Here is an 18,726-nt window from a genome sequence, read left to right on the forward strand (position 1 = left end):
ATGAATAGTGTGTCCGACTGCAATGTCATAGGCAATGGGATTGTATCCTGGGCACATCAGCATCCTGAAATGTAATGAAGGACAGTGCGACTGAACAACAAGGAGCTCTCAAGTCAAGTCCATAAATGCTGTATAGGTATTAGCGACAATAGGGGTGGGGATAGGAGACAGGGCGGTCAGTAGATGCTGGGCTTCAAAAAGGGAGGAAACTGCATGTGAAATTAATTAGATAATTTATAATTGACAAGTGCTGTCAACAGCGCCCCCTACCCTGCAGCGCTATGTGCGGAGCACACTCCTAGTTACAGCCCTGGGTACAGGTGTATTCTCACTGACACATATTGGAGCCTTGTGTATGTGAGGGGCACGGTACAATGATATGGGAGATTACTGGGATTACAGGTAACGCACTGTGGACAGCACCGTGTAGGATATACAGGTACGTGGGACACATGTCAGGGTGGTGTAGGTGTATTCTCATGAACACATATTGGAGAATTTGGTAACTGGAATAAGCAGGTAACTGAAGCATTCCCCCTGATTTATGCTATAACACGGTCACAGCACCTATGGTGCTACGGAGAACACCTCTATAATGACATAAAGCAGCCAATCTGAAGAGGGAAAGGCCTGCAGAGAGGGAGGTATGATGGACAGGAAGATACAGAGTAATGGACAAGCCTACACACCCAGATAGTGGATGGTCCCAATCTTCTGGATGGAACTGGTCAGTCACCGATCCCTTTACTTTCCACTGGGACTCCTCCATACCCCCGGTTCTCCACACCTGAGCATTAGACTTGCATTGTTTCCACTCTGAGCTCTTCATCTGCATGCCTGGAAGAGAGACACCAGCCGTCAGGACATCACATCATATAAGCCCCACAGAGAGCAGCATGGACATAGTATGGAAGAGGTAATACATATATCACAGAATTGCTGGGGCTTTTCAGATGGACACGGACAGTGCACCCACTATTCAGCAGAAAAACCCTCCCCCACAACTAATTGAGATAGAGGGGCCACATGCCCAGACCCCCAATGCAGTTATATAGCACCAGCATGCACTGTTGCCCTGTACAACTCTCACCATCCTCGTGCTCCAGTTCCGCTAACTTCCCTCCATTTTCACTAAGGTCACAGCCCCCTACTCTAGTTCGCTCATTCTCCTCCCTAATAATTTCAGACCACCTATTGTACCCAGACAGCTCTCCCTTCCACCCGCAATCACCCCCATTCCCCTCCTTCTAACAACCCCACTACCAATCACCTCACCCTCCATTATCGCCAGTTTGCCTCCTTCATCCACCCACCCTCTATTACCCCAACTTTCATTACTTTTACACTTCTGTCCCCTGTACTAACCACTCCACTACACCTCCCATCCTTCTATTATCTCTTCATCCTTTATTACCTCCATTCCTGTTCCAGACACCTCTCCCATACCCTAAGGAAACCATCATCCGCCTTACTCTATTACCCCAATGTACTCCCCTCTGATACTCCCATGGCTACATTCTTACCACCTATGTCCCGCTGTCTCAATTTCCCTTATTCATCTTTCATAAAATCCAAGACCCATTCTCTAGTTCCTTCATTACCCTTCCCTGAAGTTACAGAGCCCAATTCCCTTCTACTACTGCTCCAATCCCATTTACCCCACACCTATTATATCATTCTCCCTCCATTACCCCTCTAATACCACACTGCGCTTTCTGCTGTTTCAATCCCATTTACCCCACAACTATTATATCATTCTCCCCCCTTTACCCCTATAATACCCCACTGCTCTTTCTGCTGCTCCAATCCCATTTACCCCACACCACACCACCTCATCTCATCCTCTCTCCATTGCCACCTCAATTACAGTTTAATGCCAAAAAAATGCAAAATCATGCACTTGGGGTCTCAAATATCCAAAGGCTAAATATAGTATTAATGGCATTATACTGGGAACTACTTAGGAGGAAAGGGATCTAGGAGTTACTATCTCAGATAACAAAGGCTAAATATAGTATTAATGGCATTATACTGGGAACTACTGAGGAGGAAAGGGATCTAGGAGTCACTATCTCAGGTGACAAAGGATAAATATAGTATTAATGGCACTATACTGGGAACTACTGAGGAGGAAAGGGATCTAGGAGTCACTATCTCAGGTGACATAAAGGATAAATATAGTATTAATGACACTATACTGGGAACTACTGAGGAGGAAAGGGATCTAGGAGTCACTATATCAGGTGACATAAAGGCAGGTAAGCAACGTAACTAATTTGACTAGAAGATTTCACTTCGCGCTCACCGATACGGGCATATTGTTGTGGGCAGCAAGATTGTAAGATAGGGCTTCCCCAAAACCTCCCTATAAAATACTAACAGTGAAATGGATTGTAACTGCGCCTGTCAGGCAATGAATATATGGATGTGCTTGAAAGACTTGTAAGAGAGGGAAAAAAAATATTTACTAAGTTCGTTATCGACACACAATTCTAGATGTCACAAATCACATAACAATCACAGTTGGCTCTTGATAAAAGAAATAGGGAAATTGCAATAGAAAGAACTAAATGAGAAAAAGAAAAGATGGGGGGTTGCTGGTACTTGTAGTGTCCCTATAGAGGGAGTGTGATTAGTCTTATGTCTACTAGAGGATGGCGCCCCTCCTCTCTGTGTATGAAGTATCTTGTGTAATTAAGGGAGCCCCTAAATAGTCCCAAAACGTGTTACGGTCTCTATTGGTCCGGCACTCAGGTGGTGGAGGGGGGGGTGTAAACAGAAGCCGGGTGACGATGGTAAATACCTCCAATGATTATAAGGGCTGCCCCTATGTGGTACTATGGGTGGGGGGCCTGTTAGCAGCGGTTCAGATATAAGAACTCCGGACACACTGTCCTCACCGGGGTCCGGGTATGATCAGGATGACACTGCGTGACAAGCGCCCTAATGATCCCCAGGATTCAGTGCCAGTATTAGGAGAGGGGAGGGGGGGGGGGGAGGTGGAGAGTCAACAGCTTCGAGGCCTGTGAAGGACGGTCCGCCAGGCTTGTCTCCTCTCCTTACGGAGTCTTACCTGTTCCTACGCTCTGTGTGTCTCAGCATCCACCTGCTTCTGTTCTCCTCGCGTCTCCTACAGCTGTTGCTGTTTCCTGGTGGCTTCTGGTTAAGGCTTCTTAGCATGTGGTCGCCGCTGCTGCGGCTCCGCGCTCTCCTCGTACACCGGTGTTTCTGAGGGAACCTGAAATAAGTTTGGATAGAGCTCTGATTAGTGGTGATTCTGCTTGCATGCAGGGGCTGGTTCTCCTACGCGTATCCACCCATTGGGGTCTTTGTCAGGGAGTCTGTAATGGCCATCTTGATAAAGACCCCATCTTGACCGGGAATTCTGGGGATCATTAGGGTGCTTGTAACGGAGCGTCATACTGATCATACATGGACCCCGGTGAGGACAGTGTGTCCGGAGTTCTTATATCTGAACCTCTGCTAACAGTCCCCACGCCCATAGTACAACATAGGGGCACCCCTTACAATCATTGGAGGTATATACCATCGACACCCGGCTTCTGTTTACACCCCCTCCACCACCTGAGTGTCGGACCAATAGAGACCGTAACACGTTTTGGAACTATTAAGGCGCTCCCTTCATTACACAAGACACTTCATACACAGAGAGGTGGGGCGCCATCATCTAGTGGACATAAGACTAATCACACTCCCTTTATTAGGGACACTACAAGTACCAGCATTTATTTTTCTCATTCAATTCTTTCTATTGAAATTTCCCTATTTCTTTTATCAAGAGCCAACTGTGATTGTTGTTATGTGATTTGTGACATCTAGAATTATTGTCTGTCTATAACGAACTTAGTCAATCATTTATTTTTTCTCCTTTACAAGTCTTTCAAGCACATCCATATATTCATTGCCTGACAGGTTCAGTTACAATCCATTTCACTGTAAGCAATGTAACACAGCAATGAGGAAGGCTAGTCAGATGCTTGGTGCATAGGGAGAGGAATCAGCAGCAGAGAGAAGTAATAATGCCACTGTAAAAGTCACTGGTGCGGTATCATCTAGAATACTGTGTCTAGTTCTGGAGGACATATCTTCAGAAGGATATTATTACATTAGAGACTGTACAAAGAAGGGCAACTAGTATGGTGCATGGCCTACATCACACAACATACCCAGAAAGACTAAAACATCTCACTATGGGGGTCATTCCGAGTTGATCGCTCGCTAGCAACTTTTTGCAGTACTGCGATAAGGTTAAATCTCGGCAAAACTGCGCATGCATAAGCACCGCAACGCGCAGGCGGGTCGTACGGGTACAAAGAGGATCGGTGATGGGTGATGGATTTAACGAAGAATCCATTCGCACAGCGGAACGTAAGGTGATTTGACAGAAAAAGGGCGTTTGTGGGTGTTAACGGACCATTTTCTGTGAATGTTTGGAAAAATGCAGCCGTGTCCAAGCGTTTGCAGGGCGGGTATCTGACGTCAATTTCGGGACCAAAAAGACTGAAGTGATCGCAGCGGCTGAGTAAGTCCAGAGCTACTCAGAAACTGAAAAAAAAAAGTTTTTGTGCCGTCGGCTGCAAAAGTGTTCGCACACTTGCAAAGCTAAAATACACTCCCCCATAGGCGGCGACTATCTGAAAAAAGTTGCCAGCGAGCGATCAACTCGGAATGACCCCCTATGTGCAGTGTGAAGCAGAGAAGGGAAAGGGGGGCCATGTTAGAGATTGTCACATATATCAGGGGTAAAACAAGGTCCAAAAGGGAAACATTCTCCAAATGAAGAGAAGTAATAGGACACGAGGACATGCACTGACACTGGAGGAAGGGAGGTTCAGGGGAAATTTAAGGAAAAATTACTTCACAGAAAGGGTAGTGGATAAGTGGAATAGCCCCCATCAGAGGTGGTAGATGCTAAGACAGTAGAGCAATATAAACATGAATGGGATAGACATAAGGATACCCTTACACAGAAATAAGGATCAAATAGGTCACCTGGTCACCCTGCCAGCTCCATACGTGCAGTGATATTGCAGTGTTACATCGCATCAGCAGTCCCGATCACCCTGCCAGCACCATATGTGCAGTGAGATAGCAGTGTTACATCATATCAGCGCTCCCGGTCACCCTGCCAACTCCATACGTTCAGTGATATAGCATAGTTACATCACATCAGCACTCCCGGTCACCCAGCCAGCTCCATACGTGCAGTGATATAGCCGTATTACATCACATCAGTGCTCCTGGTCACCCAGCCAGCTCCATACGTGGAAGTGATATAGCCGTATTACATCACATCAGCTCTCCTGGTCACCCTACCAGCTCCACACATGCAGTGATATAGCTGTATTACAATACATTAGCGCTCCCAGTCACCCTGCCAGCTCCATAACGTGCAGTGAAATAGAAGTATTACCTCCCTCTCTCCCCGCTCCCCCGGCTGCAGCTAGCGCTGTGTGCGCCCGCTGCAGCCGGCGTCGCTAACTGACGCTAGAGGTCAAAATTGACCCTAGTGTCAGTGCGGCGCTGCTATGGGAGAGATGTCATGACGTCTCTCCCATAGAGAGGAGCCGGCTCCCGGAGACAGCGGCAGCAGCTGTCCAGAAGCAGGAGCGAGGCTGGTAAGTATGGCGTATTTTTTTTGTTTAGGGTTTCAAAGCGGCTACAGGGGGCACAGCTACAAGAGGCACAGCTACTGGGGGCAGATCTACAGGGGGCACAACTACACGAGGCACAGCTACTGGGGGCAGATCTACTGGGGGCACTGGTACAGGGGGAACAGCTACTGGGGGCAAATCAACTGAGGGCACAGCTACTGGGGGCACTACTACAGGGGGCACAACTACAGGGGGCAAATTAACTGGTGGCACAGCTGCTGGGGACACAACTACAGGGGGATAACTGAGGGTTCACCCCTTCCCTATGAAGAAGCCATGCCTCACGGCGTGCACCAACCTCTGTCTGTGCAGCAGCTATTTATCCCGGCTTTACTTAGCAATCAGCACCAGCCAGATAACTCAGTCACGATCTCCCGGGCTGTCTTCCAGAAGCTAAGCTTGACTGCTGCCAAGGGCAGATTGGGATGGAAAACCAGCTGAGGAAACCTCTGTAAGCAGCCCCAGTGGAGGCGGGGTTTGCTGAGGGGGGCAGGATCCAGGGCTGGTTCTAGACCTTATGGCACCCAGGGTGTACGATTCCTTTGGTGCCCCACTTTTCCCCATTTAAAACAGGGACAGTGCTCGCTGATGACGTGTGCAAATAATGTAGGGGAGGGGCTTCATTGGGGAAGGGGCATGGCCACATAATAGTACCAATTCACATTATACCACGCCGTAGTCTCCATCAGTCACATTACACCACACAGTAGTACCCCTTATACACGCCAGGTAGAGCCCCTTATACACAATACGCCAGGTAGAGCCCCTTTTATACATGTTGCACTAGGTAGAGCATGTTATACAAACTGCACCAGGTAGCCCCTTATACACATTTGCACCAGGTAGCACATTATACCCATTGCACCAGGTAGCACATTATACACATTGCGCCAGGTAGCCCCTTATACACATTGCACCAGGTAGCCCCTTATACACATTACACCAGGTAGCCCCTTATACACATTGCGCCAGGTAGCCCATTATACACATTGGCCAGGTAGCCCATTATACACATTGCGCCAGGTATCACATTACACACATTGCACCAGGTAGCCCATTATACACAGTGCGCCAAGTAGCCCCTTATACACACTGCGCCAGGTAGCCCCTTATACACATAGCGCCAGGTAGCCCGTTATACACAGTGCGCCAGGTAGCCCATTATACAGAGTGTGCCAAGTAGCCCATTATACACATTGCGCCAAGTAGCGCCTTATACAAATTGCACCAGCAAGTCGTCACTCACCATTTGGCACCTGTGGTCCTCCAGCTCTATGTTCTTGTCATACTTCCACGGTGGGGTACGGGCAGCGTGAAGTGGCCAGGATGGTAGGCGGCCGGCCGGAGTAGGAAGTGACGAGGAGCATTTTGGTGCAGGCAGCAGATGGGTGCTGATGGCGCTGGCGGAATGACTGCGGCCTCAGGCTGCAGCGTCTCGGGTGCCCGCCCTGATAGCCCGCACCTAAAACCACCACTGGCAGGTTCCCCTGAGCTGGACGAACAGTGACCCTCCACGCCCCCACCCCAGCAGTCAACAGTCCAACACTGCTAACAAAGTTCCTCCCAGTGCACGTAGGGGGGTCATTCCGAAATGATCGTAGCTGTGCTAAATTTAGCACAGCTACGATCATTCACACCGACATGCGGGGGGACGGCCAGCACAAAGCTAGTACGTCCCGCATGTCAGTGCCGCCCCCCCCGCAGAAGTGCAAAGGCATCGCACAACGGCGATGTCTTTGCACTTCAAGAGTAGCTCCCGACCAGCGCAGCTTTAGCGTGGCCCGGAGCTACTCATCGCTCCACGGCCCGCAGTGGCTGTGTGTGACGTCACACAGCCACTGCGGCCCACCCCCCGTTCGGTCCTGCCAGGCCTGCATTGGCTGGACCTCGCCCACGAAACGGCGGCCAAACGCCGCCGTTCCACCCCCTACCCCCCCACCCAGTGACTGCCTCTGCCTGTCAATCAGGCAGAGGCAATCGTAAGGGTTCCGATGCCCTTCGGTCGCCTGGCATGCGCCAGCGTACTGCGGTGCCGGCGCATGCACAGTTCTGACTTGATCGCACCACTGCGATAAACTGCTGCGTGTGATCGGGTCAGAATGACCACCATAGTGCAGCAGAATGCACAAGGACCGAGCGTCCACAGACGTGCAGATCGCCCTCCTGAGCATAGCCTCCAATGTGACCAACCCAGAGTCTGTGCACGCAACTATTCCCAGCAACATGCCCATCTTACCACACACACAAAGCCTGCCCCCACTCCCTACACACACAGCCTGTTTCCCTGTCCCCACACACACACAGCCTGTCCCTCCTCCCCCCACCCCCACCTCCACCCCTACACAGCCTGCCCCTCCAGTCACCATACACACACACTCACCTTGTTCCCTACACACACCTGTCTGTCCTTTCAACACACATACCCTGTTTCCCACAGCCCTCCCACTCTCCCCTGTTTCCCCCAATCACTCATCACTGGGCTTTGCGGACACAGCAGGAGCAGACTGGCAGATCCGGAAAAGGAGGGGGCATGGCCTAATCACGGACCCGTGACCACGCCCCATTTGGAAGAAAAAAAACCTACCATTAAGTAAGCAGTAAGCACCACTAGCTGGCTCGTCAGAGGGGTCACGGGATTGAAACAGCGGCTAAGTCGCTGTCACCATGCGTCCCTGGAGGCAAGTACACTGCTGGCTGCTGCTGTGGTGCACAGGAGAGGGGAGGCGCCTGTGGCATGTCTCACAAAGGGTGAGGTCACGGCGCAGGGGAGGAAAAAACACATTTTTCAGCGCAGAGAGGGCTTCTGAGGCTTCTCTGGTGCTGCTGACTTGCTGTGATAGGAAAAATATTTTTTCCTGTTTCCAGCAGCAGGGGATGCTGTGGGCCTATTTTCATGGGGTGGCCTGGAGCTGCAGCTCCATCCGCCCCATTGTTAATCCGGCCCTGGGCTGAGTCCAGTCACGAATGGCAGAAAGCTTTTCCGGATCCATGCGAAGCTCCGTCCCCGAGATGATATAACCGAGGAACGGAATTGATGTTACTTCAAAGGTACATTTGGAAAGCTTAGCATAGAGATGATTCTCTCGTAAACGGTGGAGCACTTCTTTGACTTGAGTCCTGTGTTCAACAAGATTCTTGGAAAAGATCAGTATGTCGTCCAAATATACCACAACACTCTGATATAACATGTCACGAAAGATTTAGTTGACGAATCCCTGGAAAACAGCAGGAGCATTACTGAGACCGAACGGCATCACCAAGTATTCGTAATGCCCATCTCGGGTATTGAAGGCAGTCTTCCATTCATCCCCTTCTCGGATGCGTATAAGATTATAAGCTCCCCTCAAGTCGAGTTTGGAGAAAACGCGGGCACCACGAACCCTATCAAATAACTCTGTGATTAGTGGCAAGGGGTATTTATTCTTGATAGTAATATCGTTCAAGCCGCGGTAGTCGATGCATGGTCTCAACTCCCCGTCCTTCTTCTTCACGAAAAAGAAGCCCGCTCCAGCAGGGGAGGAAGAGGGGCGAATAAATCCCTTGAGCAGATTGGACTTAATATACTCCGACATAGCTTGAGTCTCGGGAAGTGACAGAGGATATGTGCGACCACGAGGTGGCGTCTTCCCTGGGACAAGGTCAATAGGGCAGTCCCAAGGCCTATGAGGTGGTAACAGATCAGCTGATTGTTCCGAAAATACATCCTTGTACCCTTGATACGCCTCCGGAATATGCTCTTCATCCGTCTTGGAGGAGACACGGAGCGGACAAACAGGAGTGAGACAATTAGCGTGACAAAAGGAACTCCAGGACAGAATTTGTGAAGACTTCCAGTCAATGTGGGGATTATGGGGGTAATTCCAAGTTGATCGCAGCAGGAAATTTTTTAGCAGTTGGGCAAAACCATGTGCACTGCAGGGGGGCAGATATAACATTTGCAGAGAGAGTTAGATTTGGGTGGGTTATATTGTTTCTGTGCAGGGTAAACACTGGCTGCTTTATTTTTACACTGCAATTTAGATTGCAGATTGAACACACCCCACCAAAATCTACCTCTCTCTGCACATGTTATATCTGCCTCCCCTGCAGTGCACATGGTTTTGCCCAATTGCTAACAAACTTGAAGCTGCGATCAACTCAGAATTACCCCCTATGAATTTTTAGCCAAGGCATTCCAAGGACCAGATCATGGTGCATTTCTGGGATCACCAAGAGTTCCAGACCTTCCTGATGTAGAGCCCCGACCTGCAGCTTAACTGGCCCCGTGCGCCACATTATGAGACCCATGGAAATTCTAGTCCCGTTGATAGCCGTCAACGAAATTGGCCGCTCGATAGGCCGTAACTTTAAACCCATGCTTTGGGCACAGGAGGAAGAAACGAAGTTCCCCGCAGCCCCGGAATCCAACAGGGCTTCACAAGACTTGGAGGCTGAATCGGTGACTAGAGTTACAGGAAGCAAACAGTCCAAAGTTGGAGAAGCTTTTGTCGTAACCCCCAGCTTGACTCCTCCGGAACAAGCTAGGCCTGCCCGTTTCCCGGACGGGATTTACACCACAGAATACATGACCACACTTGCTCCGCAGCAGCCCTTACTACACACATAGCAGCAGCAGCCCTTACTACAATTACATGGCAAAACCCCTTACTATATTCACATAGCAGAACTCCTTACTGCACTCACACAACAGCACCCCTTACTACACACACACACGGCAGCACCCATTATTACTACGCACACTTGCACCCGATACCAAACTCACACCACAGAACCCATTATCACACTCACTCCGCAGCACTCCTTACTACACACACATGGCACAACCCCTTACTACAATCACACACAGCAGCACCCCTTACTACACTCACACGGCAGCACCCGATACTACACACACACACAGCAGCACCCCTTACAACACACAGCAGCACCCATTAACTACCCCCACCTAGCACTCATAAGCCATTCATTGATGATTTTCAACATCCCAGTACCCACTAACTCATTTACCTCCCCACACAACCACATATACACGCACACAGTACACACACACACAAAGTCCACCCACCCATATGTACTCACACTAGACACATATAGTACACCCACCCACCACATACAGTATAGACCAGAGGTTCCCAAACGCAGTCCTCAAGGCACCCCAATGGTCCTGGTTTTAAATGTATCCATGCTTGGCCACAGGTGACCTAATTAGCACCTTAGTCAATTTGATTTAACCATCTGTGCTGAGCCATGGCTATACCTAAAACCTGGACTGTTGGGGTGCCTTGAGGACAGCATTTGGGAACCTCTGGTATAGACACACAGTACACATATAAAAGTACACACACCCCCACCACTACATATACACACTCAGTACACACACACACAAAGTACACATACCACCACATCTACACACGCATGAAGTACACACACACCTCCACCACCACACATACACACACAGTACACATTACATACACACACATAAAGTACAGGCGAACTCCCCCACCACCACATCATACCTCCCAACATTTGGATTCCTGAAGCAGGGGAGAAAGGGGGCGTGGCTTCGCGTAGATGACTCAATCGCAAGCCACACCTTCAATTTCCGTCATAGTGGGGGCATGGTTAGTGCTCTGTGAGCTGCTGGCCATGCCCCCAGTCCCTCTGCCACACTGGAATAGACGCTGTGGGCATGCGCATAGTTTCTGGTCACCACTGCTCTGCTCTGAACTGAGCAGCGACTGATAGGGAGCCTCCCAACTGGTAAAAAGAGGGAAAAATGTATTCCTTAGGATGTATGGGGGGACGGTCACTCGATTTTCTGGGGCCTCCCAGCCATTCCGGGAGAGTAGGCAAGTATGATTTTAAATGTTTCTTGTTTTTTGTCATGTACTGTCTATGTATACCGGTATTAGGACCACCAGCATTATATAAACCATGTAAACTGTAAATAATATTGTGTTTTTATGCTTTAAAACAGGCCTGGCCAACCTGTGGCTCTCCAGATGTTGTGAAACTACACATACCAGCATACACTGCTGCAGATTTAGCATGGCCTAAAAGTAATACTGTGGCAGGGCATGCTGGGATTTGTAGTTCCTCAACAGCTGGAGAGCCACCGGTTGGCCAGGCCTGCTTTAAAACATAATAAATTGGATTATACCAGATTCTAAAAGTAGACTGAATATGTGATATTATTCATTTAGGATAAACCCTGGGAGTTATATATGCTAAGTATCCAATTTCTAAGGGCTAGTGGAACCCCTTCCCTCCTCAGCTGCTACTCATATAACAAATAGATTTTAGTGCAGCCCTCCCAAACATAGCATATACACACAAACCTCCATCACCACATATATACACACACACTACACACCACATATACACACACACAATACAAACTACACACACTGTATACCCCCACATATATACACACACCAGCACATATACACACACATGCCCCCACCACCACATATACACACACAAATCCCCACCATCACATATACACACACACCCTCACCACCACATATACACACACACACACACACACACACACATCTCCACCACCACATATACACACACAAAGTACACACAAACACCCCCTCCACCAGATATACACAGTATACACTTTACACACACAGTACACACCACACACACACAAAGTACACACATCAACCACCACATATACCCACACTCCCACCACCACATATATAAACACACGCACACACAGTACACACACCACCACATATATACATGCACACACAGTACACACTATACACACACACACACACACACACACACACACACACACACACACACACACACACACACACCACTACATAGTACACATAGTACCCACACCACACACAGTACACACCACCACATATACATACAGTACACACACATTCAGTACACACACCACACAAACAGTATACACACATTAATCAAGAAAACACTTGCCAAGCTTCCTGCAGCAGCAGCTCCCCGTACAGTCTGGGGGCGGAGCTTAGCTAAGTGGCAGCAGGACCCCCAGTGAAGGACAGACTGGAGGACGGGCAGCCAGCAGACTGCCTGCACGCACCATGATATGTCAGGTGACAGTGCTGGAGGCAGAGGCATGGGAGAGAGGAGGCTGCTGGCAGTTTTTTTTGTGTCAATGCTGTCAGTTTGCTGTGGGCCTATTTTCAATGGGGGGCCTGCAGCTGCAGATCCATCCGCCCCATTGTTAATCCGGGTCTGCCCACTCTAAATTTTTGAGGGTTTGTAGAGTTACAAGTGATGTACAGGAAATGAAGAGACAGATATTATGATGGAGAACATTATATGGAAAGGGAAACCCTAGAAACCAGCTATTAACCACTTGCCTGGCATGGTGGCATCATATGCGACCACACCAGCACGTGCTTTATCTGACCTGGTGGCACAGGATGCGACCAGTCAGACAGACAGTGTTAGCAGCTGCAGGGAAGAGAAACTTCATGTTTTACACATAATTCACTCATAAAAACCCGACAATCTCTGAGCGTCTTTTTTGGGGAAAAAGTGACAGTTAAGGGCTAAAGGCTCAGTACACAAATGGTTCAAAGCAAGTGCATATATATATATATATATATTCATGAGTGTGCTGGTTTAAAGAGAGTGTATGTGTGTGTGTGTATATAGATAGATAGATAGATAGATAGATAGATACACACACACATATATATCTACATATCTACTGTATGTATAGGCCACCATACACCACACAACTCTTTAAACCAGGAAGCTCATGAAGTGTGTGTGTGTGTGTGTGTGTATATATATATATATATATATATATATATATTTATTTGTATACTTAATTGTTCTTAAAACTGGGTTTATGTGGTTTTGTTTGAATCTCCCAGAAGGATATGATGCAGGAAGGTTGTATGTAATTGTACATCAACACGGATACCTGCACCTGTATGGACTGATGAAATAAACAAGCTGGACATTTCTCCAGGCTGGTGCTGATGGCTGGTGATGATGTCAGTCAGCCAGTACACTGTGACATCACAGACATGGTATAATCGGCTGCTGCTGCCTCTGGAACCTCACTTCTCAATACGAGTTGCTTGGTGAAGGAGCTTTGAAGAGAGAGAGAGAAATTCAATATAGCGAATTATCAGCCTGAGACTGAAGATGTCTCTAGGTGAGAGAAGACCGCCCGGCCTCACTCTAATAAAAGAGGCGGACATGAATGATGACCTTTACTTACAAATGGTCACTTACCACGCTGTGACGTTCGGCACAATTGTAACATCGTATGTCAGTGCTGAAATGGAAGATGCCCCAAAAGTGGTATACTACAATGGGGAGGAAGAAGAGGAGGAAGAAGAGGATGATGTCACCAGTGAGACGTGCTCCGATAGTTATTATTATCCAACCGTCTATACTGGTGATGATGATAATGATGAGGATGATGAAGATGATGGCAGAGAGGCAGATACACCTGATGGGGATACAGATGACACCAGTGCAGAAGAAGACATCTGCAATACTGAGACCCTTGACACTGTTATCATACTCGATGACAGCGATGAGGAAGACATCATTGAGGCAGATTATTACTACCCTAAGGTGACATTTTATGTGTGGGATGGATGGCTGAATAACACCAACAAGAGAACATCTCCAGCCAAGAAAATACCTCCCGGCCTCACTCACATAAAAGACACTGAGCCACAAATAAATGATTGGCATGACGTTCTGGACAACACCACCCAGAAAACGTCTCTAGGTTGGAGAAGGCCTTCCAGCCTTAATCTCATCTGCCATGAATGTCCTTACATTACCACCCAGAAAACATCTCCAGCTGAGAAAAGACATCCCGGCCTCACTATTATACAAGAGGCCGAGCCGCGCACAAGCGCCTGCCACACTCCTGACAAAACCACCACTGGTGCTATAAATTATAAGGCCAAATACAATGTCAGGACCTGGATACAGAGCAAGCTGGGGAGGAGATGTAAGAAGGAAGACACTGAGAATGCCTACAGCACAGAGAAAACATCCAAGAGAAATGTCTTCCAGTGGATAAGAGCAAAGCTGGGCAGAAAACCAAAGAGATCTGACTAACCCGCTTACAGCGAGATACTTACATCAGCTCACCATCTTCCAGATGTAAGTAACAACGGACTTATTATTTACCATCCTCATATACCAACTGTTTAACATCAAAGAATAACATCTATAAGTTGTACTATACTATATTGTACTATAACAACATCTAAATACAACTATAATATAACAACTTATAACATCTATATACAACTATAATATAACAACAATAAACTAAAATAACAACTACAATCGTGTTTGAGTGTTTATGCTTTGTGACTGTTACTACCATGTATGCTGGTATAGGCTCCAATTGCCACTATGTTATTTGGGTATAAATACAGGAGTCTGGTAAGGTGACAGGGTGATGGGTATGTGAGGGGCATGGTACAATGGGGTGGTCTTCAGTATGCCGGCTGTCGGGATCCCGGCGCACAGTATATCGGCGCCGGGATCCCGACAGCCGGCATACTGACACTTATTCTCCCTCGTGGGGGTCCATGACCCCCCTGGAGGGAGAATAAAATAGTGTGGCGCGCGTAGCGCGGCGAGCCCGCAAGGGGCCCGTTTGCGCTCGCCACACTGTCGGTAAGCCGGCGGTCGGGCTCCCGGCGCCGGTATGCTGGGCGCCGGGAGCCCGACCGCCGGCATATCGTAGTGAACCCGGTACAATGATATGGGCGATTGCTGGGATTACAGGTAACGCTTATCACCCCTTTACAAAAAGTACAAGGTAAACTTCAAATGGTTAGAACTCTCCAGCTTGGAATTCTCTATCTTTCTATGCAAGGGCAGATAGCTCAATGAATAGTGTGTCCGACTGCAATGTCATAGGCAATGGGATTGTATCCTGGGCACATCAGCATCCTGAAATGTAATGAAGGACAGTGCGACTGAACAACAAGGAGCTCTCAAGTCAAGTCCATAAATGCTGTATAGGTATTAGCGACAATAGGGGTGGGGATAGGAGACAGGGCGGTCAGTAGATGCTGGGCTTCAAAAAGGGAGGAAACTGCATGTGAAATTAATTAGATAATTTATAATTGACAAGTGCTGTCAACAGCGCCCCCTACCCTGCAGCGCTATGTGCGGAGCACACTCCTAGTTACAGCCCTGGGTACAGGTGTATTCTCACTGACACATATTGGAGCCTTGTGTATGTGAGGGGCACGGTACAATGATATGGGAGATTACTGGGATTACAGGTAACGCACTGTGGACAGCACCGTGTAGGATATACAGGTACGTGGGACACATGTCAGGGTGGTGTAGGTGTATTCTCATGAACACATATTGGAGAATTTGGTAACTGGAATAAGCAGGTAACTGAAGCATTCCCCCTGATTTATGCTATAACACGGTCACAGCACCTATGGTGCTACGGAGAACACCTCTATAATGACATAAAGCAGCCAATCTGAAGAGGGAAAGGCCTGCAGAGAGGGAGGTATGATGGACAGGAAGATACAGAGTAATGGACAAGCCTACACACCCAGATAGTGGATGGTCCCAATCTTCTGGATGGAACTGGTCAGTCACCGATCCCTTTACTTTCCACTGGGACTCCTCCATACCCCCGGTTCTCCACACCTGAGCATTAGACTTGCATTGTTTCCACTCTGAGCTCTTCATCTGCATGCCTGGAAGAGAGACACCAGCCGTCAGGACATCACATCATATAAGCCCCACAGAGAGCAGCATGGACATAGTATGGAAGAGGTAATACATATATCACAGAATTGCTGGGGCTTTTCAGATGGACACGGACAGTGCACCCACTATTCAGCAGAAAAACCCTCCCCCACAACTAATTGAGATAGAGGGGCCACATGCCCAGACCCCCAATGCAGTTATATAGCACCAGCATGCACTGTTGCCCTGTACAACTCTCACCATCCTCGTGCTCCAGTTCCGCTAACTTCCCTCCATTTTCACTAAGGTCACAGCCCCCTACTCTAGTTCGCTCATTCTCCTCCCTAATAATTTCAGACCACCTATTGTACCCAGACAGCTCTCCCTTCCACCCGCAATCACCCCCATTCCCCTCCTTCTAACAACCCCACTACCAATCACCTCACCCTCCATTATCGCCAGTTTGCCTCCTTCATCCACCCACCCTCTATTACCCCAACTTTCATTACTTTTACACTTCTGTCCCCTGTACTAACCACTCCACTACACCTCCCATCCTTCTATTATCTCTTCATCCTTTATTACCTCCATTCCTGTTCCAGACACCTCTCCCATACCCTAAGGAAACCATCATCCGCCTTACTCTATTACCCCAATGTACTCCCCTCTGATACTCCCATGGCTACATTCTTACCACCTATGTCCCGCTGTCTCAATTTCCCTTATTCATCTTTCATAAAATCCAAGACCCATTCTCTAGTTCCTTCATTACCCTTCCCTGAAGTTACAGAGCCCAATTCCCTTCTACTACTGCTCCAATCCCATTTACCCCACACCTATTATATCATTCTCCCTCCATTACCCCTCTAATACCACACTGCGCTTTCTGCTGTTTCAATCCCATTTACCCCACAACTATTATATCATTCTCCCCCCTTTACCCCTATAATACCCCACTGCTCTTTCTGCTGCTCCAATCCCATTTACCCCACACCACACCACCTCATCTCATCCTCTCTCCATTGCCACCTCAATTACAGTTTAATGCCAAAAAAATGCAAAATCATGCACTTGGGGTCTCAAATATCCAAAGGCTAAATATAGTATTAATGGCATTATACTGGGAACTACTTAGGAGGAAAGGGATCTAGGAGTTACTATCTCAGATAACAAAGGCTAAATATAGTATTAATGGCATTATACTGGGAACTACTGAGGAGGAAAGGGATCTAGGAGTCACTATCTCAGGTGACAAAGGATAAATATAGTATTAATGGCACTATACTGGGAACTACTGAGGAGGAAAGGGATCTAGGAGTCACTATCTCAGGTGACATAAAGGATAAATATAGTATTAATGACACTATACTGGGAACTACTGAGGAGGAAAGGGATCTAGGAGTCACTATATCAGGTGACATAAAGGCAGGTAAGCAACGTAACTAATTTGACTAGAAGATTTCACTTCGCGCTCACCGATACGGGCATATTGTTGTGGGCAGCAAGATTGTAAGATAGGGCTTCCCCAAAACCTCCCTATAAAATACTAACAGTGAAATGGATTGTAACTGCGCCTGTCAGGCAATGAATATATGGATGTGCTTGAAAGACTTGTAAGAGAGGGAAAAAAAATATTTACTAAGTTCGTTATCGACACACAATTCTAGATGTCACAAATCACATAACAATCACAGTTGGCTCTTGATAAAAGAAATAGGGAAATTGCAATAGAAAGAACTAAATGAGAAAAAGAAAAGATGGGGGGTTGCTGGTACTTGTAGTGTCCCTATAGAGGGAGTGTGATTAGTCTTATGTCTACTAGAGGATGGCGCCCCTCCTCTCTGTGTATGAAGTATCTTGTGTAATTAAGGGAGCCCCTAAATAGTCCCAAAACGTGTTACGGTCTCTATTGGTCCGGCACTCAGGTGGTGGAGGGGGGGGTGTAAACAGAAGCCGGGTGACGATGGTAAATACCTCCAATGATTATAAGGGCTGCCCCTATGTGGTACTATGGGTGGGGGGCCTGTTAGCAGCGGTTCAGATATAAGAACTCCGGACACACTGTCCTCACCGGGGTCCGGGTATGATCAGGATGACACTGCGTGACAAGCGCCCTAATGATCCCCAGGATTCAGTGCCAGTATTAGGAGAGGGGAGGGGGGGGGGGAGGTGGAGAGTCAACAGCTTCGAGGCCTGTGAAGGACGGTCCGCCAGGCTTGTCTCCTCTCCTTACGGAGTCTTACCTGTTCCTACGCTCTGTGTGTCTCAGCATCCACCTGCTTCTGTTCTCCTCGCGTCTCCTACAGCTGTTGCTGTTTCCTGGTGGCTTCTGGTTAAGGCT

Source organism: Pseudophryne corroboree, chromosome 12 (assembly GCF_028390025.1).
Source record: "Pseudophryne corroboree isolate aPseCor3 chromosome 12, aPseCor3.hap2, whole genome shotgun sequence".
Classification (NCBI taxonomy): Eukaryota; Metazoa; Chordata; class Amphibia; order Anura; family Myobatrachidae; genus Pseudophryne; species Pseudophryne corroboree.